The sequence below is a fragment of the Cavia porcellus genome, unplaced genomic scaffold, assembly GCF_034190915.1.
Source record: "Cavia porcellus strain 051 isolate PalLab524CR breed Dunkin Hartley unplaced genomic scaffold, mCavPor4.1 scaffold_11, whole genome shotgun sequence".
NCBI classification, from domain to species: Eukaryota; Metazoa; Chordata; class Mammalia; order Rodentia; family Caviidae; genus Cavia; species Cavia porcellus.
In genome coordinates this window covers 12,582,004-12,607,878 of record NW_026947494.1, presented here as the reverse complement: position 1 = coordinate 12,607,878, position 25,875 = coordinate 12,582,004, and the positions used below count along the sequence as shown (strand labels likewise).

At 38.4% G+C, this 25,875-nt stretch overlaps 1 protein-coding gene and 1 long non-coding RNA gene across 2 annotated transcripts in view; one reads left to right on the top strand and one right to left on the bottom strand.

Annotated features, from left to right (window-relative positions):
* Window positions 1-25,875, bottom strand: part of Fbxl7 (F-box and leucine rich repeat protein 7) — a 379,539-nt gene that overhangs the window by 70,881 nt on the left and 282,783 nt on the right. The gene's annotated exons all lie outside the window — the stretch shown is intronic.
* Window positions 5,431-14,916, top strand: LOC134478059 (uncharacterized). Its single transcript, XR_010050408.1, has 3 exons — window positions 5,431-5,670; window positions 8,343-8,460; window positions 14,442-14,916. It is a non-coding gene; the product is annotated as an uncharacterized LOC134478059 (long non-coding RNA).

The following is a 25,875-nucleotide window of genomic DNA, read 5'->3' as shown; positions in this document are numbered from 1 at the left end:
TCGTGTAATGGGAACAATGTAAGTGCTGAACTCCTGGGAAGACTGAATGAGCTAATTCCTGTAGAGCTCTGAGAATGGTCAAGCAGAAACAGGAAGACCTGAATGTGCTTCACACCTTCCCATATCAACTGGATTCTACTACACTGCCGTGATAGTATTGCTGCTTTCATTTCATGAGATTAAAAACAAATGTTTTAAAAATTAGCATGTTTGAATCGATAGATTTACTTCTAATTCATTGCTTTCTCTGTTCTTTCATTCACCAATGTTTATTGTTCTCTGTTGTAAGATCCTTCTCAGACACAATGAAAAGAAAAAAAATCCATACCAAATTTTAGCAGGCAGATCAAGAGAAGAATCAAACAGTACATTCATTATACAGTTAGCTTTGCAGGGGCCTCCTGATCCATGTATTCTCTCTGAAGTTTTAGTTACCTGCAGGAAACTGCAGGCCACAAATTTCAAATGGGAAATTCCACAAATACATAATTCATACATTTAAACTACACGCCATTCTATGAAGTGCGATGAAAGTTTGTGTTTTCCTGCTTCACCCTGTCTGGGAGACGCATCATACCTTGGTCCAGCATATTCTTACTGAATACACTATCCACTTGTTGGTCACTGAGTAGTGGGCTTGGTTATCAGATTGACTGCTGCAACAAGACAGTGCTTATAGGTAGGGTTTGGTACTGTGTGTGATTTCAAGCATTCCCTGGGGCCTTAGAATGTATCCCAGGTGGATAAGGTGGGGCTACTGCAAATAACACTTGAGTTTTAAATATGCAAATATTTACATTACAACCAAATGATTAGTTTCAAGAGCAAGTGAAAGTGATTAGGGGTTTTCAGTGCATGGAGGAATCACTGGCATGAATCATACATGAGTGGAGTTCATTAAACTGCACATTATAAGAGCGGTAATTTATACATTCCATCTTAAGAAACCCCCAAAGCACATTTAGCCTCAGCAGCTGCCATCTTGGATTTAGTTTTCCAGAGAAAGAATAATTTAAGCAACCACATTAGAAAGCATTAAGACCCAGCTTTGTTACTCTTTAAACAGCCGATGAGCTGTGCTCCCATAAACAACTGTTTGAAATAACAGTGAAACCCCCAGAGCTGCTGCAGAAAGAACAAGAGCTCCTTCTTTTCCATAAAATAAATTTCAGGTTCTCAGACACAACAAAGTCCTGCATTTGCTTTAGCTGTGTTAGAGAGCTTTACTGTTGGGTCTTCTTTAATTAAATAATCCCATTAAAACATGCATGTGTGCACAAATACACGAAACTATTTTAATTTCAAAGCATGTTGCTCCTGCTATGTTGCAGTTCCTTCGGGAAAGAAAATTAACCAAATGAGGCAGTCCTGACAATTTAGAGTCTGCATTTTCTTCTAAATCATGACTGACTAAAACATCAGATTATTGCAAATTATTTTTAAAGAGCCAGTTGTATGTGTGATGCTCTAGTTGTCAGATTGTTTTTGTGTTATATTTCTAGAAGCTTTAGGCACCGTTACACTGTAACAGATCATCATAAACATAATGTCTCTATGGAGTGTATTTTATGATCTCGGTTTCTGTGAGTCAGGAATCTGGATGAAATTCTTGGCTTGAGGCATTGCCAGACTCTGTTCAAGGTACTGGGTGGGCAGCTTGTCTTTCTAGAACTTATTCTTTCAAATGTACATGATTGTTAGAAGAATTTAGTTTTGAGACAGTACAATTGTGGGTTTCTGCTTTCTTACTGGCACACAATGGTGACCACTCTTAGCTCCTAGAAACCCACAGGTCCTTGCCACATGATCCTATCTTAGGTCCTTCCACAACAGGGCAGTTCAGGGTCAGCAGGAGAATCTCTTCCTTTAGGAAGACCTAGTCTCTCTTTGGAGAACTTTCATCTGATTAAAATAGGACCACCTAGGACAATCACCCTGTGGACTAATTCATCATCAACTTGTATGGGAGCTTAAAGGTTCCTTTATCTTTGCTATGGGATGTAACCTGATCAAGAGCCTGGCATTCCATCACACACAAAGGCTTTGCTCACAACCAAAGGAGGGGACTGTGCAGAGGATGTACACAGCAGGCAGGAATCTTGGGCATCATCATGGATTTATGCTTAGTGCACTGAGATAAACAGTATGCATTTTAAAAATGTGGTTCAGTTGCCCAAATTACTCTCCAAAGTGGCTGAGATAAGAACAAGTCCACCAAGAGTTATGAATGTGGTGTTTCCCCACATTTAATCAATAGTCAAGATTAGCAGCCTTTTAGTTTTTTTTCCTTGATCTGTTAGGAGAAAACATTTCATTGTGGTTTTAATTGCTGACAAGGAGACTGAGTACTATCTTCTGTGAATTATCTTTCTATACCTTTTGTCTTCTCTTTTTAAAGAGAGGATTTTTTTTTCTTTTTTACTTACAAAAGCTATTTGTAGAATGATAGATCAAAATATTTTCTCTGCTTTGATGTGTTGCAACTGTTCTCTCCATCACTATTTATTTACTTACTTGACTTTAAACTTTTATAATAATTTTAAATAGAGCCCTGGCCTACAGAATCCCTGAGCAGCCTATAGCAGGCTGACCTCATAAGTGACCTCTACTTACTTGAAGGGGAAACACAAAGTGTGATGTGAGCTTTTCCTTGTAAATGCCTAAAAGAAAAGCTCAACCAATCAGAAGCAGCCACTTAAATAGGGATTTTCCAATGGGATGAACCAAAGCATGTCCTCTATGACTGCACCAATCAAATGCCTTCTTTGTTTCTTCTCCATCTGTCCTATAAAAGCTTTCCAGTGAGTTTCCTCAGTGGAGTCCCTGAGCCATATCTTATTTGGAGCTACTCGATTAATGAGTCACTATTGCAATAAATCAAAAATTTTATTGTGCCTCAGACTTCCTTCCTAGATCCTGTTGATTTGTATTATTTCCACTCTTTTGTGCCATAGAGGGATTTTGGGGACACTCATGTAACAACCAGTTCCTTCCAATTTTTTATACTAGATGGCTTAGTCTTATTTTTTCCTGGCTTGCAAGAGGAGATACGTGGACCTTACTGAATCTATTCCTTAGTGGCCAGGACACTGGTTAGGAGAGTGAGTGTGGTACTGTAATCTTTTTGCTCAAAATCCTATCAGAATATCTCTTCTGTACTTACAGATTCCTGTGTGCATTCAGGTTGTATTGGGCAAGTGTGTGCAATGACTCATTAGAGGCACTTGGTCAATTTGCTGTATCACAAGAGCACATAGAATTGTCTCCAAAACACAAGTGGTCCAAATATATTTCCCCTCAGAATACGTTCCCCTCAGAAACATATTTCTCAGAAGGAGCCATCATTACACAGCAAATAAATAAGAGTATCAACATAATTAGACACCAAATTGTGTAAGGTAGAAGACAAAGCAGGAAGTGGCCATGTCTGGAGCATGATTTAGTGTCTGAACACAGTACAGAGAGTGACGGTGAAGCTGGGGTTCAGGGGTACGGTGGGCAAAGGCAGGATGGATTCTGAGGCTGACGTGGCTTAAGGAAAAGCCATTTCCTGCAGAAGCCTTGGCTACGTGAGTTTTTTTATGCTCATAACTCAGCTATTTTCTTTCTTGGAAGGATCAGTCTGTGAGTGACTAAGGTCTATATTTTTACAGAAATAATTGCCATTGACTCTGCCGAAGCCTTGGTCCCTCTCCAGCTCACTGGCTTGGATTTCTTCCCCTTGAGGACTTCTCTGTGCCTCCTGATGCAGACCCCTACACAGGGCTGGGGGTTCTCTCACCCCCCACCCTGCATCCTCCCTTGGGGTCTGAGAGATGTTGTGCAAAAGGGAGGAGACCCTGGAGGGTCCTAAGCCCTGATCATTTTGCTTCATTAGATCAACTGCAGTGCACACGGGGCTCCCAACTCTGTTCCAGGGCACCTTCTCTTCTCTCCTTGCTCCATGGGAGGATTGGAAAAGGGCCTGGAGAGCTGTCGCAGCAGTGCCAAGAGCTGCCATGTGAGTGAGCCAGCGTGAAGCAGACGGCAGTTACCGCTGCTATTTGGAGCCACTACACCCAACTCATCTCACAGTGGATTTACAAGGGTGGCAGCTCTGGAATGAAGGCGAAACTTCCTTGGCCTGCTAAGTGGAAGCAGATCTCGGGTGTAAGCGTGGAGGTAATACTTCCTCTTCCCTAACACTTGAATAGAAATGACTGCAGCAAAATGAAAAGCCAATCTGTATGCAATTAAAAGCTTCTATTGGCAATTGCTTTTTCATCTCCTGTTAGAACAGCAGAAATCCTAATTTTTCACCTTAGGTTGTTCCTCTTCCAGGGCTAAATTTCCACATGGGTAAGGGTCTGTACCCTATTATGGGCAAAAGGAGATTTGCCAAAGGATTGAAAGTTTTGTTTGTCTGTATGTTTTTTATACAGATGGCATTTCTCCACAGCAGTGGAGACTGATCTTTGCCACTCCTAGTGTAATTACTCCATTGAAAATTCTGTATCTGGTATCTTGGGATTTAAGTTAATATTAAAGTTTTAAAACTTAGATAAAAAATGACATTGAAATCACATTGGTTATTCAGAAGTTTGTAACATTTTTGGAACTCTAAGAAATTCTACAACATTAAAATTCTCTTTTTTTAAACCAGATGCAGCAATTTGAGGGGAGTAATTTAAAGACATTTTTCTTTTGCACACTAATGTTGTTTGCATTCTTAAAGTATGGACTCTTCTTTATGACCAATCAACAATACAGGAGCGATTTGCATTATTTCATTAATTCAAATATTTATTGATATTTTACTACATAGCAGGGCACAGCTGAAAACAAAAGAGACAATGTCCCTAACCTTAGAAAGTTTTCATCCCACTAAGGAAAGGACAGAAACACATTCAGACAATACCAAGAAAATAACACGTACAAACTGTAGCGAAAAGTGTTATGAAGAAAGGGTAATTAAGAAAGAGAAAAAATAAGTAACTTTTTATATTGTATCTGTTAAAGAAGAGATGAATATATTATAAAAAAGCAAATGCTTATATCATTTTAAATAATATTTAACATTATACATAAGCAGGAAATTCGAAGAAGTGAATAATACAGCCATTTCCTGAAAATTATATAAAGAGTCATCTACAAAGTAAGGTTTATATAAAGGTATTCCAAAATATAATCTTATATTTGCATATATGTTCAGCCTTTGCACATAGATTTAGATTTACATCTTTGCATAGATGAGGTGTGATTGAAATGTACAGTGAATATTGAACTTTCAAGCATCTATTTCAGTAAAGGACATTGCAATGAATCCCCCTCAGAATACTCTCCCTTGTCTCAGCTTTGAATACTCTTGTCTCATGGGTCTTGCCACTTTTGGGGGCTTTTCTGGAAGTCCTCATTCCTGACTATCTGTAATTGCTCTGTTACAGCAGACTTGGCACCCTCAATGGACTCCAAATGTTAACTTTCAAGGTCACTGTGACTTTGAGAATGTCATAAATTGCACTTTGCCAGATCCAGTGAATAAGGCAGAGAAGGACAAATCTTAATGATTTTACCAGCCTGCCTTTTGGTTGGGTGGCACAGAAACCAGCCTTGACTTTATTTTTGATCACACTTCATTAAAGACATGAAAAAGGATTTCCAGACTGCCTCAGAAAGTAAAGAGAATGATCGGTAAGTGTATTGGAAATGAGAAGGAGGGTTCTGAGGGAGATTAAAGGCACTGTGTCTTTTAGTGAAAAAGACACATTTACATTTTTAAAAATGTAAACATATTTTTATCACACCTCATGATCTTATGATTGTAGAAAAGATAAATGTTTGTTAATAGTGGAAAGCAGTAAAATGTAGTACAATTTAAAGAAACTAATATATTTCCTTACTTATTTCAATGAAAGAATCCCTTTATAAAATGAAATTTTTTAAGGAAACGATATACACTCAATGAGTCTGTACTCATTAGGGTACTCAAACTTTATGCTTGATTTCCTGAAGCCACGCTGCCTGTCTACACTACAAGTATCCTGCTTTCTCCACCACATCTCAACTTCCACTTAGTAAGTTCTGTTGCTACAGCACAGCCACATGGGAAGCTCCAGTTCCTTGAGATGGTGACAGCAGTTCTGTCTCACACAAAAGGTCTATTCTATATCCATTAGGTTTCGAGATATGACTTCTTACTGCATCTCTGTTTTAATACGCTAATGCTATCACGACAGTAGCACATGCAGAATTTCTCAAATTTATTTAAGTACTGAGTCATATTTGATAGGATACTTTAAAGGATAGCTATTTTAACAAATGCAGTTGAGAAAACATGGGTTAACATCAGTCCTATGAAAATGTTTCTCATATACTTGATTCTTTTGAGGATTACACACTTCCTTGTCCCAAATAAGAACTTGCATCCTCAAAAAAACTTTAATAAGGGATGTTTATAAAAATGCTTTGTACTTATTTTAAGGTCCATCTGGAAGCTAGTTAGGAACTAAAAAACACAGGATCAGCTCTGATCCCTAAATATTTTTAATAATTGCTACTGTTTATAACTCTACATGTGTAAATAACACACAAGCATGTTAATCCATAAAAGTGTGTATGCATGTGTGCACACACAAATTTTGTACACGTCTCTATATCCTCATGAGATCTGAAAAAAATAAATAGACCTTGTTTGAAGTATAGCTTGCCATGTATATGCATAGTATACCTTGCAAAATAGCAGTCTGTAATTTCAAGGAAACTTCAAATGTCTTTTACAATTGTTTCTTTGGCAGGAGGTTGGTTTGCAAGTAGCCAATCCAAGAGTGTTATTCAGTTCTCCTTTCTGCTGATTGGCTGCTGCCCTATAACCCATCTAAGGAAGATGCACCAGCATCCCTGCATCATACAGCCTGATGCATCTCATGTAGCTCTCTAGAGTGGTCTCAGTTTTGTTCCCCTTAAAGAGCTAAAATCTCTAAGATGCCACCAAAATGTCCTGCACCTCCTAAGGCTTCTAGCAATGAACCTAAATGCCAGACAAAGTTTAAGAAATTCCAGGAGAAAGCTAAACTATAAAATTTATTTTGGTAACTAAAAATTTATGCTTCAGTAGCATAACAGGCATTTGTAGGCATTTTCCTGATCAGATCTGAAATTTGTGGTTTTTTCACAATTCGCAAGTGCTTCACAATTTACAGGTGCTCTAGGAATGTGCACTGTACAGATGCACTGTAAATTTCGAGGGTCCACTGTAGTGTGTGTGTGTGTGTGTGTGTGTGTGTGTTACTACAAAAGTAAAAGGATGGAGAACACTTAGTTCCTTCAGGTAGCGATGGTCTTGGATGTGATTTCTAAGCCAAATCATGAATATTAAATAGGGGTGGGCAAGATAGGAGGAACAGGAGAAAAGGGAGAATATTTTGCTAGATGGAAAAATTGGGAAAGTTGATAAATCAAAGAATGATAATGTATTGTGGGTACAACTACAAGAGAACCCAGAATATTGGTTTTTAAAAATTAATGATTGTTTAAACAATAGGTAAAACTTTAACATAAAATCATGACTTAAGAATCTACTCCAGAAATGCAAGAATGATTCAGCATCTTAAAATGTGCCATTGAGATTTGCCATATTATCAAGTTAAAGGAGGAAAATATGTGAGTATAATTCTGGATGCTGGTGAAAGACTAAACCAAACTCAATACACATTTATATTAGAAACTTAGTAAATTTTAAATAGAGGAAGATACTCTAACCACAGATTTATTCATAACCATAGCAATGTCAAGTTTAATGGTGACAATTATAGCATTTCTGCTAATCAAGAAAAAGAATTCTCATTATCCTTTGTATTTATAGAAAATTGCATTCAAAGTTCTAATCAGTACAAAACCAACAAGCAAACCAGTAAAACAAACAATAACAGGAAAAAAGGAAATTATTAGTAAGGGTTTGAGAGTTTCAATAATTAGTAAGTTTCATTATTTTACATAAAAATAAAAAAATCAGTAGGTGAGTTTTTTCCTAACCTAAGGAGGAATTGTTTTTTGTTTCTTTGTATTACTGTATGTTTGTGATACATAATAATTACAAATGCCTCGGGGAATTGTTACATGTACATAACACATCTGAAGCATCTTTCCTTCTTTCTCCCTCCCTCTTACCATCTCCACAGACAAGCTTTTGGAATTAAGAGGATACTTAATACCATGTCGCTAGATACAAAGAACACTGCTACATATCTTCCCTGATTAGAAAATATGGCTAAGAATTACAAAATATTACTGAGTCACATATTTTTAAATGGTAATTTTCAACCAGATTCATAGTTGGGAACACTCAATATCATATTGTTCACCAGATTCAGAAACGTTTGATAACTGGTGATGAAGTTTTATACAGATTGAAGCTGAAGTGAACTTGGAGAGCAATGCAGAGGAAGGTCATTTACGGATGTGCATCACCACTCACTACAGAGGGTGAGTAACTAACGGCTATGACATTGGCACATGGTAGAAAAGGTAAAGCAAGGAGATGGTAAAAATCATGCAGGAAAAACAAGCTACGGTATATTTTAACATTCCCTACCCTGGCAGAGGCCTTAGGGATATTTATACTGGGACATTCCTTCATACAGGAAGGGTCGGACTTGGGGAAATATCAACATTGTTGTATCTCGAGTCATGTCCCATTTTACTGTAAAATAGTTTACAAAAATACACAAGAGAAGTTTTTGGAGACACAAGATAATCTGCAGAAGTTTTATCCTTCTCTCTGGAAAATGCACCATTGCTTTGTAGCCAGATTCATACAATAAAATTTGAAATTAAAAGACACTGTTAAAATTGCAGGAAATGCAGGTCACCTATGCTTTTGGTCAGCAGTCACCTGTCTGGGGTAAGACAATTTGTGTCACTCCTTCCCAGTGTGGAAGACTTGGACCTACTTGGATGCTGGGTAAACCGATGAAGTGGGGGGGGGGGGGAGACGAGATAGAGAAAGACAAGAGAAAAAAGGGGAGGAGGAGAAAGAAGAAGATAAATAATCTTATTAAGTAGACTATTAAATTCAGTGTGGCCCACATTTAAATAGCTTGTATTATTATTCTGCTAGTAAATAAAGGAAAATTAACATCCACAACAAAACACCCTTTGGTTGTTGTTTGAAAGGAATATTCATCTCACTTGCTCATTAAAATGAACCAATAAATTAATTAGGCACACACACAAGTTTAGAATAAAACGAGGGAAATGTTAGAAATAAATGAGGAAAAAAAGGCCTAGTTAACATGAAGTATTGGGAAAACTGGTTTTTATAAGGAAAATGATCAGATTCTAGGGATATGTATCCCTACATTATCTTCCTACATTAAACTCTAGGTGGATTAACAAGCTAAGCAAGAAGAACAAAGTTTCACAGTCTTTGAAATAAATTATATGAGGCTATCATCTGCATGTTGGGAAAGAAAATGCTTTTCCAGAGGAACTCAAAAGAGCAGAAGTCATAAAGTGGTCGATAAAGGTGAATACATCAAATTTAAGACCTCTGTATGATACACAGCCCAAGAATAAAAAATGCTATCAAAAGATCACAGAAATTAGCAAGTTACATATGTTTGAAGTGTTAATCTTTATAATATGCACAGAATTCCTACCAATAAAATACTAAAAAGATGACTCAAAACAAAATTGGGTGAAAATTGGGGAAGCTCACTGCCCAGATGCCTGAGTGGGCACTGCAATAATTAAAAACCTTTTCAAATTCATGTTAAGATGGAAAATAATATTTTTGAAAAACCGAGGAAATAATGGTAAAGGAACAACAGAGAAAAATAAAAGAATATTATGATGCATGGGCATGCTGGAAATACAATTACATGGTTACTAGGGCCTATTAGTTTTAAAAACAAACAATTCATTCTGTAACGTACTTAATAGTCAGTTAGTGAAAATCATTCTTACAAACAGAGCTCATCAGAATAGTCAGGTATTATTAATAGTTAAAATATAAATCAGTATAAAGAGAACAATTTTCAAATAATTTTTCAAGTAGGAAAAACTCTCACCATACACTAGACAATGTGTCATGAAAAAAAAAGGGGGGTCCAGAGAGCCTCTCCAAGGAGGACTAGCATTTTAAATGTCTAATCAAGAGTGAGAGAACTCCACAAGGAGGCCAGGCAGAGTTCCGAGAGCACAGGAAATCCAAGAAGCCATGGGTGGAAGATGAGGCTGGGGTTGGCATGACAAGTGTAACGGCAATATGCACCTGGATAAAATGCAAGGATTTGAAGATTGCTGAGAATAGTCTCAATACCGTCTATGGCATCCCTACCCAATGCCCTAATGTCACATTATATATGAATGTGAGTAACCCCTACATTAATATCTGAAACCCTAATTCCCAGATGATATATTAAGAGCTAGGTCTGTGGGAGGTGATTGGTCATGAAGGAGAGGCTCACATGAATGAGATCCATGCTCATATAAAAGAGATCACAGACAGCTTCCTCCCTCACCCCTTCTGTTAGGATGAGAATCATAGGGCGAGTAGGTGGCTGTCTGCGAGGGGCAGAGAGCAGATCTTACGGCACTTTGATCCAGGACTCCCAGCATCCAAAACCGTGAGAAATAAACTCCTGTTGTTTACAAGTCTCCTAGTCTACAGTAACCTGCCATAGGAGTTAAGAATGAACCAAGTTGGGGACTGAGGTGCCTGGGACTCCCTGGAGCCACATTCAAACCCATCTCCCACCTGGTGTCCAATGTAAGGGAACATAATATGACAACAACCTGGAACAGGCTTACACCCCACCAGACAACGATCCTCTTCATCCACAGCCTGCCAACATCATTCCACAGGAGCAGCTTACAAATGCCAAGAGCAGCAGGCCTGGCTCTTTTGCTCCTAAACAAAACTTACCCATGCATTTCTACCCTCTTCTGCCCTGAATGACTTTCAAAATTTTCTCTGTCTTTCTCAAAAAAATGCCACTATGCAACTGCTGCTTTGAGAGAAACATGAACAACCATTGAATCCACATCACTGTAAACTAAAATTATCAGAGGGAGACATTCCACTCCCAATTTCTACCAAGATGCTTTCAAAGAAGATGTGCTCTGTTCTGGTCTTTGACTAAATTGACTGCTAGCCCTTCTTGGCTCTTACAACATCTTAACACTAAAATAATATTAACAGAAATAGGAAGTGATTAGATAGCAGATTATCTACAGAGGGTGGTCTAAAATAGCCATATCTTGAATTTGGCTCATTTCCCTTGTGCTGGATTTAATCTAAACATACTTGTCTTAAATGTCAATTGTAACTAAACAGTAATGTCTTATTAAAACAAGTTTATTATCACTGAACTTAACAGTAGTCTCCGATTAGCTCCTTGGAATTTAAATGAAGCATATTTATAGTTGCTTTTCTTTTTGGTAGCATGTCAGCTCTCTTATGTCTCAGATCCTTTGAAATATCCTAGAATTTCTTTTATGAACTTTGAAAGGACAGGTTCACACTTAATTTTATGTAGCATATAGAGCTAAAGACAAATTAAATGTGTTTACTTGGTTTAAGAAAGAACTAGGATTTTTGTTAAGTTACTAATATGAAGCAATTACCTAATTTCCTCAGAGTATCATATCCACTGTTTTAATTTATGATAAAGTTTTATATTTTTATGTTATGGTGGCTTCAGCCCAAATTGGGCAAGTGTACTAGACTTGTCACTAAAGCAGAGAACCTTCCCACCATAGATTCATGAGAGGTATAGTGTTTAAGTTGTAGTCTACATAATTCTAAGTCCACTGGACACAAAGGAGGGACTCTAAACCCAAAAGTCAATGTTTCCTTGCAAGTGGAGCAGCAGAAGATGCCAGGAGCCTACAGGAAGAGTGACATCTGGACACAGGATAAAAATGCAGCTCATTTATCCTGCATCTCCTGGTAACTTCTCTCAAAGGGTCCATGGGATTCAGGATATGGATGGCCACGACCTCCAGTGCAGGTGGGTGGAACTTGATTCACCCTTCCCTCTGCTCCTGAACCTTCAGGGTTCCTTAGACTAAATGAGTCATCTGCACCATGAGGTCTGGTTTCTTATGACCTTCAGGACACAGATCTTGCTACTGTTCTTTTTGGCTCAGTTCCACTGTAGTGTTCCTTCAATAGAGACAGGCACATTCTCACTTAGAAGCCAGGCAACATCTGTCCCCTTTGTCTGGCATGTCCTTATCACAAATGTCCACATAACTCAGGGGCAGGGTGTAGCTCAGTAGTAGAGTATTTGCTAAACCTGCAGGAGGCCTTGAATTCCATCTCTACCACCACGAAAACCAAAACCAGTGAAACAAGTGGCTCATTGCCTTTCCTGTCCTGCACTGTCACTGAGGCATCATATTTCAAAGTACAACCCCTTCCCCCAATACCCGGACCTTCCAAATTGCTCAACATATAAAATTTTTCATTTTCTTTTGGTTGCCATAGTGCTTATCACTTCTGGTTGTAGTGAGGTACATCTATAATCCCAGCATGAGAGGCTGAGGCAGGAGGACTGCCGTGAGTTCAACACCACCGTGAGCTACATAGCAAGATTCTGTCTTTAAAAAGTCATATAATTTTCCAAATTTATTTCTTAATCCTCAGTTGCTTAGAAATATTTCTCATTGAATTGCATTGAAATGCATGATCCAGAAGAGCCAGAACTTTTGTTCATTTCTGAAAACATTTCCTAGCATGTATTAAATGTTCAATAAACAATTGAAAAATGAATGAACAGCTACATGAACTTCACTGAGCGCCGTGTAATGATGAGATAGATCCTCAGAGGCAGAGACCATCTGGATTTTGTCTACCATGTTATACTCAGCACCTAGGACAGTGCCCAGAGGGTTGCCTTGGGGAAGGAAGAAGTGAATGAAACCTACTGGGGAAGAAGAGGTTCTCATCGTCTATGTAAAAACAGCAGTCTCCTCATATGTAGCTTCATCTTCTAAAGTTTCATTTTTCCAAGGCCAACTGAACTCTCAAGATGTTACATGGAGAAATATCCACAAATAAATGATTGATACATTTTAAGTATCTTTTACTACAGTGTAATTACTACAATTGTCCTGATCATTATTATTTAGTATTACCTGTGGGCAATACAAAAATTAAACATTACATATATCTATAGATTTAATCAAATACTATGTACAGGGTATACTGTATTTTCTAAAACACAGACACACAGGGTTTGATTAAATCTATGGTTTCAGACCCATTGTGGGTATAGAAACATATGCCCTCCATGGATACGGGAAGACTATTTTATTAATGAAAAGTGATTTATTTTGACCAGACTAGGGGACATTCCATGTCCAAAATCCTTCCCAGGATAATTTAGGTGCATACAAAGTATAAAATTACACAAGATGTCAAAGAAAGAGTATTCTTTTACTTGAGACTTCCAAAGAGTTGCAATTTTAAAAATATTCATGGGAGATAGAAGCTCTTACTCAAAAGTATGTGGAAATTATTTGTCTTATGACAGAAATGTAAAGGATTCTGTTACACTGTGGACCTTCTGCTCAGGGCTATTTTCTTGTGCTTAAATGGAGAGATTCCTGCCTTGGAGTCAAACAGACCTGCATCAAATGCCCTCTGTACACACCAAGGCTGCACAATGCAGGAAGTCGCTCTATCTAGGCTCCCATCTCTCAGCTTCAGAAAAACATTCACTGTTTCAGGTTGCTGTAGGCTTGAAAAGAATGTGTCAAGGAAAATACTCGGTAGATATTCAAATAATATCACTATTTCCTCTATCAACTCTATGAATGGTTCTAATAATTTTTATACACAATATAACTGCATAGTAATGCATAATTGCATATTATAAATCTAAATGAAATTTTGTTTTCTCGCCTAAGGTCTATTAGATCACTTTCCTTTCTTAATTTTTTCTTGCATTTACACTAACACTGTACAGTAGAAATACGGCATAAAATGGACTTAAAATACAAACTATTTCATTTTTTTCCTTAGTGAGAATCTAGCTGGTATAGCCATGAGGAGTTATTAATATTGAGTTCCTTAAAACTTGTAAGTTTCATGGAAAAATTTACTGAAAGCTTATAGCCTTCATGTATACATGTGGATAGGTATATGAATGATTCATGGCTTTCTTTCTATCTCTGTCTGTGTCTCTATCTCCTTCTCTCTCTCCACCCTCGAAATTGTCTGTCTATCTGTCTATCTATCTATCTATCTATCTATCTATCTATCTATCTATCATCTATCTATGCCTGATAAGTCACGACTTTCTTACCAAGCAGAAGTGACCACTAAAATGTGCAACTCTTTTCCTTATGATGAGTAGCCCAGCTCAATGACTTTTAAGTATTTTTATTGAATATTTAGCTTCTGAAATTAAATAATAAGCTAATTGTAATGAGTGGATTTTCTGTTGCCAATTTAGGTTTTTCACAGTACCATTTTCATGATATAAAGAAAGCCAACAGCAGTTCTGCAAGCTGCATACTCTCAGAAGTCCACGGGTTCAGCTTTCATCATAAAAAAACATGCAGTGTTAAGAGAAGAAGCAGTGAGAATACTGAAGAACTGAGAAGTCTCAGTAGTGGAACTTTGATCCAAACTCCTGGAAAGAGAAGCCAGCAGTCCATGCACACCCATGTTTGCCATATCACAGTTTGTAACAGCTGAACCATGGAAGCAGACTGTATGTCCATCCACAGATGAATGGAGAAGAAAAATATGAGATTTATACATGATGGAATATTACTCTGCTGTAGAGAATGATAAACCTGAGTCATTGGTAAGAAATGGATGTACCTAGAAAACATGTAAAGTGAAATAAAGCAGAGACATGAGCTTAAGTGCCACATGGTTTCTCACCAGAGAAACTCAAAGTACAAACAAAGAGCAAAACAAAAGATAGATAAAAGAAAAAGCATCTTCTGCAAGTGAGAAAGGGTCCAAGAGCAGTAGGAGGGTTGGACAAGAGGATATAAGAAAGAATTAGACTGTGTCAGGTACATGGGCCAAGTACCCTCTGTGAAGGTAGTCATTATGTAACGCGAGCGTGCACCAATCCATTTTTAAAACAGAATACAGCCTTGAGAGGCGGGGAGACTGCATTTCAGGTTATCCGAGTGCCTCCCCTGTACCACGTTTGGCCAGCAACACTCTGATCTGCATGTGTATGTAGCGGGAGACAAAGATGCTGTCGGAAAGACTGTGTGAATACTCAGACCATAGCTTCATTTCCCCAAATTTCAGAACTTGCTTCATGAACACAGCATGAACAAATGTAGAAATCCTCTTCAGTGAGAGGACCAGGAGGATGGCCATGGGAAGCATTTAAAGGCAGTGAGACGGGGTTTGGAATAAAGTTTCTGAGTCAAGCAGAAACACTGGGCAATGTCTCAGAGGGAAGATAATCCTGTTTTGTGGAATGAAACCATGTGAACTGTATGGAACAAAAATCTACACGTTAACACATGATGTCATGGAATCTAGGCTTTTTTTCACAATACTTATCGAGTCAACAAACTATGTAAGTACACAGTCGTGGGTGGTCTTGTTAACTACTGGTCCATGAGACTTCCTTTGCCGTATTTCCAAGTTCTGGGTAACTGGAAACTAAAACTAGACTAACAAGTAGAACCTAATGATGATTCTTGAAGAAACTCCTGAAAATTATTCCAAACTCAATTACTTGTGAATATACAGCTTCACACGGAGGCGTGACAAATAAGATATTTATAACGACACAAGTAACTTTCTTGCTTGCTTTATTCCCTAAAAAGCATGATTTCTAGTTTGTACAGACAAAACTCTAAACAGATGTAACACAGTAATATTTCATGATATTACAAGGCTGTTATTCTCAGACGTTACTTGCTTCTATTATCTTTTTCTCTACAGTGGAGGCTGCGAAGACAGCTTCTCCCATGTACCACCCTCAGGGAAAGAGTAACACAAGGAAGGCTTCAAAATAAGCTTTTGAAATTCATAGCAGAGACATCATTTTCAAAGACAGAACAATGTAGATTCATAAGAAAGACCTGGGACTTTCCAGAAAACAAAACAAAACAAAACAAAAGATCTGTAGGTTCCATTAACCAAGCCTGGAGTAATTAGAGTAGATATTTTACACCTTAAATCCCCAGGATTTACATTACTGTGTGAAAAGGAATTTTCTTGCTAAGCTTCATGACAGCAGTCTGATCCATGGTTGGTGGCTGCAATAATATTCTTAGAGTGAGTTCCACAGAACAGTACGCATGAAAACAGACTTCCGGTCTGACCCTGCACACCAGCCTAGCAATGTTTTCATGAGTTTTGTACTTGAGAAGATCACATCCTGGTGTTTCCCCACTGAATTTTACCCTAGGAAAACAGAACACCAACACCATTTTCCTAGCATCCTACTGGCATCCTGTGAGGCTAGGAGTTCCCTGAGTCACACGCTAGAGGCAGCCGGCCAGTTCCCTGGTGGTGGAGGTTGTGTGCTTCGAATCTGCCTCTTGTTCTAAGTTTTCCAAAACCAGGAAGTTAATGTGGGGTTAGATGAGTGGCATCTACACGAATGTGCACATAAAATAAAATGGAAGGGAGCTGACACACACATCCTGCAGTGCTAGCGGCTTGAGCTTCATTAATGCGTAGCAATTTAAGAAGCAGAGAATTATAACTCAGGGCAGCCCTGTGTACAGGTAAGTGCCTATTACTTCTGCTTCTCATGAAAAGATGTTGTGATCACATCCTGCCATTTCCCTCCCCAGAATCCCAGTTTTGGATTTCCTGGTTTGGATAATATTCTGTAGGTATATAAAATGTAACCACTGAGGGAAACGGGGTACAGAGGACATGGGACTTCTCTGTACTGGTGTGGCGGATGGATAAGAGGTGGTCAATTTGTAATACCAGCTGAATGGAATCAGTGTTGCGCTGAGTGTGGGTGGCCCATCTGAGGGTTGTCACCAAGAGAAAAAGGAGAACTGGAGAGGAAGAGTTGGTGCTGTCAGTTCCCCTGTTGCTGTTGGTTCTTCTGGAGGTGTTACGCTTCTTTCCTGATATGAACTCAGCTGTTTTCATTGTCAGTAGAGCTCCCAAATTCGTCACTGAGGATGACAGAGGTACTTTTCAGAGGAACCCTGGTTCTTTTCTGAGCATCACTTCTTGGCTCCAGTGCAGATCCCTCAGCCTGCTGGCACAGATCCTTCATCCTACTGGTGCAGACTTTCTAGCTTCCACGATGACCTTTGGGCTTTCCCAGCATGGATCTATGAAACAGACTTGCATGAGACATTGTCAAGGGCTTTAGATCTTCAGCTGAACTCATACAGGGTGCTGCCATGTGATCCAGGCCTTGAAAGGATTTTTTGGGGTCTTTAGTGTGTGGACAGACTTCCTACACTTTTCGTGTTTGACTCTGGGTGACTATTATAAAATAATTCTGTAAATTAATGTGTCCTATATATAATCATTTTCATTTCAATCCTTGAGTACAATAGCTAGTTTTGTAGCTCTTTAAATGTGTAATTATTTCCAAATTATTTAAAAAAACAAGGTGTACAGAATAAAACAACTAAATGAATAGGACTTACGGTACTACATTTTAATATTGTATGTATCATTAAAAATTATATGTAACAATTAAAATGTGTTATGTTCATATACCACTTTCCCAGGATGAATGGGATCACTACATACTGTAAACATGTACCAAGAAAAGTAAACATTTAAAAGAAACAAAGTAACATCAGGTGAGATCATGGAGGGACAAGGGTGCAGGGCCTGGCAAGTGGGAAAGCCTGCCCGGCCTCTTACCTGTCCTTCTGTCTCTCACCCATCTACAGAAAACTCAGGAAATGCTGTTTAATCTACTACTCTGTCAGCAAAGCATGTTATTACGGACAGCTCAGAATGACTGTTACAATCAATGAGGAAACTGTTAAGCCTGTGAGGCACAGTGACCATACCAGAGATACAATGACCATACCTGAAGTTTATAACTGAGTTAACAACTTTATTACAATATTTCCCCTGAAAGTACTACATAGGATAACATCCAGTGGTTTTCACTGTGCGTCCTCAGATTCTTAGAAGGATGCAGACTTCAGGGCTGAGCTCTACCTGCTTCAGTCTGTCTAGATGTAAAGACTGGGAAAAGCGATGCCAGGAGATAAAGGAAAAAGAACAGAGAGATGAGTCCACCTCAGGTGGATGGTAGGCAGCCCCAGATGAAGGGCTAGGCTTTTATTAGCCTGGGGCTCCCCACAATTCCTGCTCACCATGTCAGGGTAAAGCTGACAGGGAGCAAAGACTGGGTCCTAGGTCAATGTGTGACTATTGACAATCGTTTAGAAAATCTTCAACCTCAATAATAATTCAAGGGGTATAATTAAAGCAAGGGGTGGACTTTGGTTTTGAGAGGCTTGAAATTTATACAATTTGGGATTCCCATGTAAAACTGGAAAAGAAAGCTTGTTTTCTTACCAGATTATGGCAAAATAGTTTACTTTTGCAAAAACCCATACAAATCCATGTCTAGGTGGTTATCTCTGAAATCGTGAAGGAGCCCAGGCTAGTGGGGGCTCTGACATGTGATCAGAAGGATAAACCTAGTTTTGCTGAAGATGGTTTAAAACAGGGGAGATGTGGCCAACAAGTGTACCTTCATTCATCTGTGCTCAGAACAAGTCTTTGTGTACCTCTCAAACTATAAATGGTTCAAAACCCAATTTTGTTTTAAGTAACCCAAATAATTGTATTATACAAACAGCAGAAAACCTGAGGCCCATCACTTTCAGGATCTTTACAAGGGAAATATCCAGGAAGTATGTATATTGTCACTAATAAAATGATAATATTTCAAAAGCAAGTCTTGATATTCAACTTTCCAAACCTTCAGACGCACTGCAGAATACCAACTACTAGTCTTACTTTTAGAAGCACAACCCAGGAAAATAAAAACTGAGTGAGAACTTACATATCAATTGATGAATTTTAAAACAGAGTCAATGCTATTATGATGAAAATAATTACATATGATTTTGAATCATTATCTTATGTTATTTGGGTGACATGGCACCCCACTTAGAAAACATATATAGAAATGGAAAAGAAACTCATGTTTCTTGTAACCATTTATTGTTTTTAAATGAACATGAAGAGCAGCTACACCTTCCCAAAATTATAAATAAAGCCTTAAAATTCTGTGACATTGCCTAACTTTTATAGCTATTAATTTCCAGGGGCTAACGACATAGCAAACAAACAAACAAAAATAAGCAGAACCAAAAGAAACTGTAAGCCAGGGGCTGCAATTAAAGAAGTAATGACAATTAAATAGATGACAAAGATTTTTTAAAAAGGCTAACGATGACTGAAACTTTAAGGTTAAGTTGGGTCACTATTTAAAAAGGGTATGAAAATTCATTACAATTTAATTAGCATGGCCTAGATTTCTACAGGTCGGGAATCTTTCACCATTCAAACGAAGAGTCCCTTACTATTATCGATCATTTTCCATGCTTCATTTCCAGTTTTTAATTAAAAATGCTCACAACCTAAAAGCCAGGGAAATTTTCAGAAATCTATAAGTTTTAAGCGGGGTAGAAAAACCTTAGTAAACTGGTTTCCCGTAGCATTTGTTGCACTTTTAGTCTCTCTCAGATATACTGAAGGCATTCCCAGCCCTCTGAAGAGGTTTGATAACATTACATACACAATGTACCCATGCTGGTCATATTCTAGGTATCATTTCTAAGACTCCTACTACAAATTATGATCCACTCACTCTATGGCAAATCAGGCAACACTGAAACTAAAAAGTCCATCCTCTGAAGTACCACCAGAACTTCACTCTTTGGACCACTGCGAATCCGATTCATTCGTAGGGTGCTTCTCAAATCCTCACCTGGGCCTACAGGTGAAGAAACCACCTCCCAAGGTGCTCAGTTAGTAGAAAAAGCACCTCGTGGACAGCTAGACACACGCCACTCAGCTGATAAAAACAATCCTTTCAAGCTGCATCTTAAAACTTGTAGTAAGGTTCATTCATTTATTCAACCCAAGGATGCCAGATTAAATCCATAGCATGAATATACTCTGAATTTCACATTACAGAATATTTTTAGTATGTGTATATGTCCCAAATATTTCATGAGACAAAAAATTACCTGTTTTCCCAAAAATCACATTTAACTGGGTGTCTCATATTTATTTGCTAACTCTGACTCTCATAGTTATTTGCTAACTTAGTAGCAGCATATTACAGTACTCATGCCATCAGTCACTTAAAATATTTTATTTTATATATTAACTCATAGAAAATTCTGGAAACCATATTCCCGTTTTCAGGTGTCAAAATGGAAGCAGAGAGGAATGAAATAAAAAGTAAACATTGTCTTACAAAATTAGTATCTTAAACCTGGATCTGAAAGCTTCGAGGGGTAGCTTTTTTTAATGAAAAAATAAATCAATATTTCTAAGAGAATAACAATTCTTAATACACTGTGTATCTAATCTTAAAAATAAGAGTACAAGGTAGACAAAAAAGACTCTTTTACAAAGAACCTTTGCAGGGCAGGGTGGGGCTGAGAGTTCCCACAGAAAAGACTCCTGAGCAAAAGGACAAATGCCAAACCAGTGTCCTCCCCAATCTTCAGCTTGAGGCTCTGTTATATAATTTCATTTTGGCAAACGAGTCACAGCAGGTGTTACACTTGGCCTCCCAGAGTACTGAACTTCAAGCCATTTGAGATTCCCGTGAGCCCTCCAGGACACACTGGCTAGAACCCTGACTTTTTGGTAGTTGCTTGGTTTGAATGCTTGGCTGTCCAAGTCTCCTGGTGAAATGTGATTGCTACTGTGACGTCATTAGGTGGGTGACCTTTGAGAGGTGACGGTGGGCTCTGCTCTCAGGAAGAAATTAATGCTGTTATCCTGAGTGGATTTGTTTTAAAAAAAGAGGGGGCAGTGGTGAGTGTAGGGAGAGTTCAGCCGCGCTGCAGGAACACTCTTGTCTCTTACTCTCTTGCTTTCCACCTTGTAAACAGGGGGACTGAACAAGTCTCTCCCTCCCTCTTGCTCAGCTATGCACTGGCACAACTCCAGCGAGATCATGATGCCCGAGGTGGCAGATTATTGGTTTCAATGCCAGTGAAAGACAAAATGAGAGCCTCTGGAGGCAGAGATACTGAGACACAATGGGGAGGTACCGAGGATAGTGGGGGTCTGACTCTTTAAATACTGGCAGCCTGAGTTGTGGGGGGCTCTTGGAGAGCTCCTGTCTATAGGCTTCTACTGCCCTTCTGTCCATCCCACTATTGTCCTGAGAACTTCGGTAACATGGCCACTTACTACAGTACTGACTACGGAAGGCCGTTTGGCAATTCTTTCCTCGTTGTACACAAGAACCTGGACTATTCTGTCCCATTCAACTAACATAATGGACCATGAGAAGGTGGTGGCCCACATGCCAGTACCTGGATTTGAACTTCAGAATTGGGAGCCAATACATTTCATCATAAGTTCGACGCAGGGTCCTCTCACGGCAGCACAAAGGGGATGAAGGTAGTAAAATAGTTTGACCTGCTATTTGTTTGATATAAGCTTTGTAAGTGAGCGCTAACAACTGCTAAAGTGAAGATTTCTCCCTTAGCATAATTACATATTTTATGTGTATGTGTCAGACCTAAGAAATCCAAGGATACATAAGACAGACACAGGAAGAGATCATTCAAATGCAATATTCTGAAAGATAGGCTAGAGATACACACAGCGTGGTATATAAATGGAGGGCCAAGCAGAGCTATACAGCTCAACACATCGTGGTAGACTCTAGGAAAGTCTTCCTGGGGGAGATGGCTGAGGTAGACCAGAAGGAACGAGGATGCCCATCGGGCAGGGAATGGGAAGGTAGCTGTAGGTGAGTGTTATGGTTTGTGTCTAGAAGTCTTGCCAAAGCAGCATGGAGTGCTGATAGGGTTTTTTTGGAAGTGGTTGAATCTGGAATATGTGATGGATTGGAGGTGCAACTGTGGGATTAAGTTCAGGTGACTGGGCTGTCCTAATCCCTGTAGGCTGCGGAGAATATACAGAGGAAGAGAGGCTTGCCCTCCACCATGTGTCTTCCCCTCCCTCACTTGCTTCTGCCACCGTGAACTTTGTCTCCTCTGGGGTGCCCTGCTGCCAAGCCACTCTGCCTTGGAGCCAGCCTTTTATGAACTGAAGCCTGTAAGACTGTGAGATAAATAAACTATTCCTCCCTGTCACTGAGGATGGCTGTGGTGCTTTTCTTTTTCTTTTTTTTTTTTTTTAATTTTATTTAAGGAGAAAAGAAAAAAAAAGCAGGGAAAGGGTACAAGTTATACAGATTTACAGAAAAAAAATGAACAGTAGGAAATCACTAGTTAATGGATTACATATTGTCATCTTAGAAATAATTGTTCAAGTCACAAAATTAAAGCTTGTAAAGTGGACATTCCATCAATGATACTGCAAACAGTTCTGTTCATTGATCCAATAAAACTCTGTGATATCATTTTCTATCTTATACACTTAAATATACATGCAGTTATATAGTTTGGAGCACTTTCTTTTCCTCTCTTTTGTACCATGACTATTACACATTTTGGGTTTCATTGCTCCCACGGTTCTTATTACTTTTTTGGAAGAGAGTAAAACCAAATGTGACATAACAGAACAGAATCGGTCAAGTCAAAAGGGTGGACATAATAGATAATGTAAAAACATAATACAAGGTGATCAACAATGGTTACCATAATGCCTCCCGCTATCTCTAATAGAATTGCCTATATCGTTAGTTATAATACAATTGAACAAAACAGTAAAGAATAAAACCGACAAAACCAAAACATTGGAGACATTGAAGGTCTTCAAAAGCAGATAAAAGTCAACAAGAATGGGCGTCATAATGAATCTCACTATCTTTACAGCTGATGCCTAAACTTTCGAACCTGATACTATCCAGCAAAACAGAATAGGGGAACATCAGTTAAAAAACAGATGGTGAGAGTAATACAGGGCTTTAAATCAAGGTAATGAAAAGTCAAAGTGGGTTACTATAATATATCCTGCTATTTTTTTCCTTTAATTAAAAGGATAAAGATAAAAAAGTAAATAATGGAGTGGAGATTGAGATAAAAGAGGGCATAACAACGAAACAGCGCAGATCAAAACATAACCATTTAAGCAGAATAGTGTTTCACCACCAGATAATCCTAACCTAAAAGTGGTTACCATATTGTCTCTTTCTTTGAAATCCTTGAGTACAACTTCGTATTTTATTATGTACGATAGTATAAGCAAAAACCTCTTAAAGACAAGGAGATTATACAGAAACCATTGTTCATTTTCTGTTAGTCGATTCTAAATACTCTGTAATGCTGTCATTCTCTTGAATGGTTTTACATTGTTTTGATATACTTAAGGCTGTGGTGCTTTTCAGGACAGGCCTGGTCTTTGTTGTGAGTGTGAATCTCTGCTCCAGGATAGAACCCTTATCCCACCAGCACAGCTCCTTCACCCCAATGCATGGACTTTCTAGCTTCCACTGCTGTCCTTTGGGCCTTCTCAGCGTGGATCCACAAGAGACTGGTGTGAGTCCTTCTTGTGGATGGCATTGTCATGAGCTCTGGGTCTTCATCTGGACTCCTGTGGGACATGGCTGTGGGATTCAGGCCTTTGGCTAAATATTCCATGTCTTTAGTGTTGTGGACAGATTTCCTGCATTTTCTTGTGTTAACTCTGGGTGACTACCATAAAATAACATTATAAACTCTATGTCCTGATTTTAATTGTTCTCTTCACAACCCCTGACTACAATACTCCCTTAACTTTGGGCATTGATATTTTGTTTCAGCAATGAGAGAAAAATAACTGAGACCCGGAGGTACAGAAAAAGTGATTGGAGACAAACTTGTCTCTCGTCATCCTTTGGCAGCTGCATTGTAGACGTGTGGGCAGATCCCTAATACAGAGAATGAAGCCATCAGCATACCAGGGAGGAAGTCCTGTGCAGTGTCACGTGACCTCTGGAAGGACACAGTCTTCCTGTTATTGCAAGGTTCTCCTTACCATTGTTTCTCCTGATGGTATAAAGACACCCTTGATTAGGTCTCAGTGGGTATTAAATGAAACCAGGAGAAAATCACAGAAGTCATTGGTGCGACCTGTCCTTACTCTGGATTTAAGGCTATGCAATATGATTTCCTCCAGCCCTAAAGTTTTCAAAACTAATACTCTTTCTCCGAGAGTTTATTAACCTCAGATATTCTGTTTTGAGTCTTTAAAAGCATGACCTGTAAATGCGCTTAGCTACATTGATGCTATGTCTGCAGAATTGAAGATAAAGACTTAGCAAAGAGCTAGTGAAGATGCTGGTCAAATATCGCCCATAAGATCACAAAAATATTGGCTGTGATACATTAAATTTTGCTCTTTAAAGAAGTCTTATTTTTAGCCTAGTAACTGCTAACTAGGAAAGGAACTGAGACCAAGTGATCAAGATTCTGACTTATCTCTATAAGTTTAAGATCGCAAAATCCTCCCCAACGAGGCTTAGACAGCCTACTTCAGGCTGAATGTAGCTAGCATGGCCCGGCAGTGAGCGAGTCCATGTCCACATGGAGTCTGCTTTCTGCTTGGCCAGTGTTCAATCTGTAGTCTCTCTTGTGTTTCGTCTCTAAAAGGAGACAACTAAAGTCACCAATTGCTCTCAAGAATCCTAATTCTCTAATTTTAGCTATTAGATGGAATTACTGTTACTTGTATTTCACATCTCAATAATTTACAAAAATTGCATGAGGCCTGGGATAGGATCCAGAGAATAGATGATAATGTCTCCCTTGAACCTGAATGCATGTGAATTCAGAAATTAAGAAATGTTTATGACAAAATTCTGCAGCTTTATATTGGTTCTACAATAGGCACCGGAACCATTCAGACTTCTAATATGAATTCAGTGGATGTGTTTTATTCACATGCACATATGCTCTTTCTGTTGGCTAAAGGCCAGTGATAACTGCAAACAATTCTAAATGAATAAATTGCAAAGTATCTCTTGTGATGAGTTGTAAGATCTCTTTGGTATTTTGCAACAACATCTGTGGTGTTTTATTGGGCCAAGACCACATATCCATAAAAACTCTTTAAAAAAAAAAAAAAAAAACAAAGATGATTTTACTGGAGCACATTCAGATGATATTAATATTTATGGACAAATTCCAAACTTTCTTTGGTTTTTAGCAATCATAAAGGAATAAGAGTGACTACAATAGTTCTATTAATACACTTACTTTGGTCAGAAGCCGCATTAGTAAGCATAACAAGAAAACATACGAAAATAAATACTGAACATTGGACTTTTAAGGCATCTGTCATAGCTTATGGGTTTTATTAAATAAATGCCAAAATAATTAAATTACTGCAAAATTTTAACTAAATGTTTATTATTTATTTTGGCTTAAAATAAAAAACCCAGAAAGTTTATAATAGCTCATGTTCCAAAAATTAATATATTTGATTTTCTAAAATAAAAACATATCACAATGAATTAGGTTCACATCTCAGACTTGCAGACTGACTTGGAAACTCTGCTAACTTCTCAGAACTTCAGTTTCAAATTTGTGAAAAGACCAGCCTGGCAATTTTTAAAGTATCTTCAAACCACGAGCGTTTATGATTCAGGAGAAACAGCTTTCAAAAACTACTGACAGGACACTGACAGTATTGTATTAGATTGGCTCCAAAAACCTAGCGTAAAATACGTCCTGTGCTTTTCTTTTTCTAAAATTAATTTTATTGGTACATTTTAGATATACACAATGATCACATTCACTATAGGGAATCTGTACCTG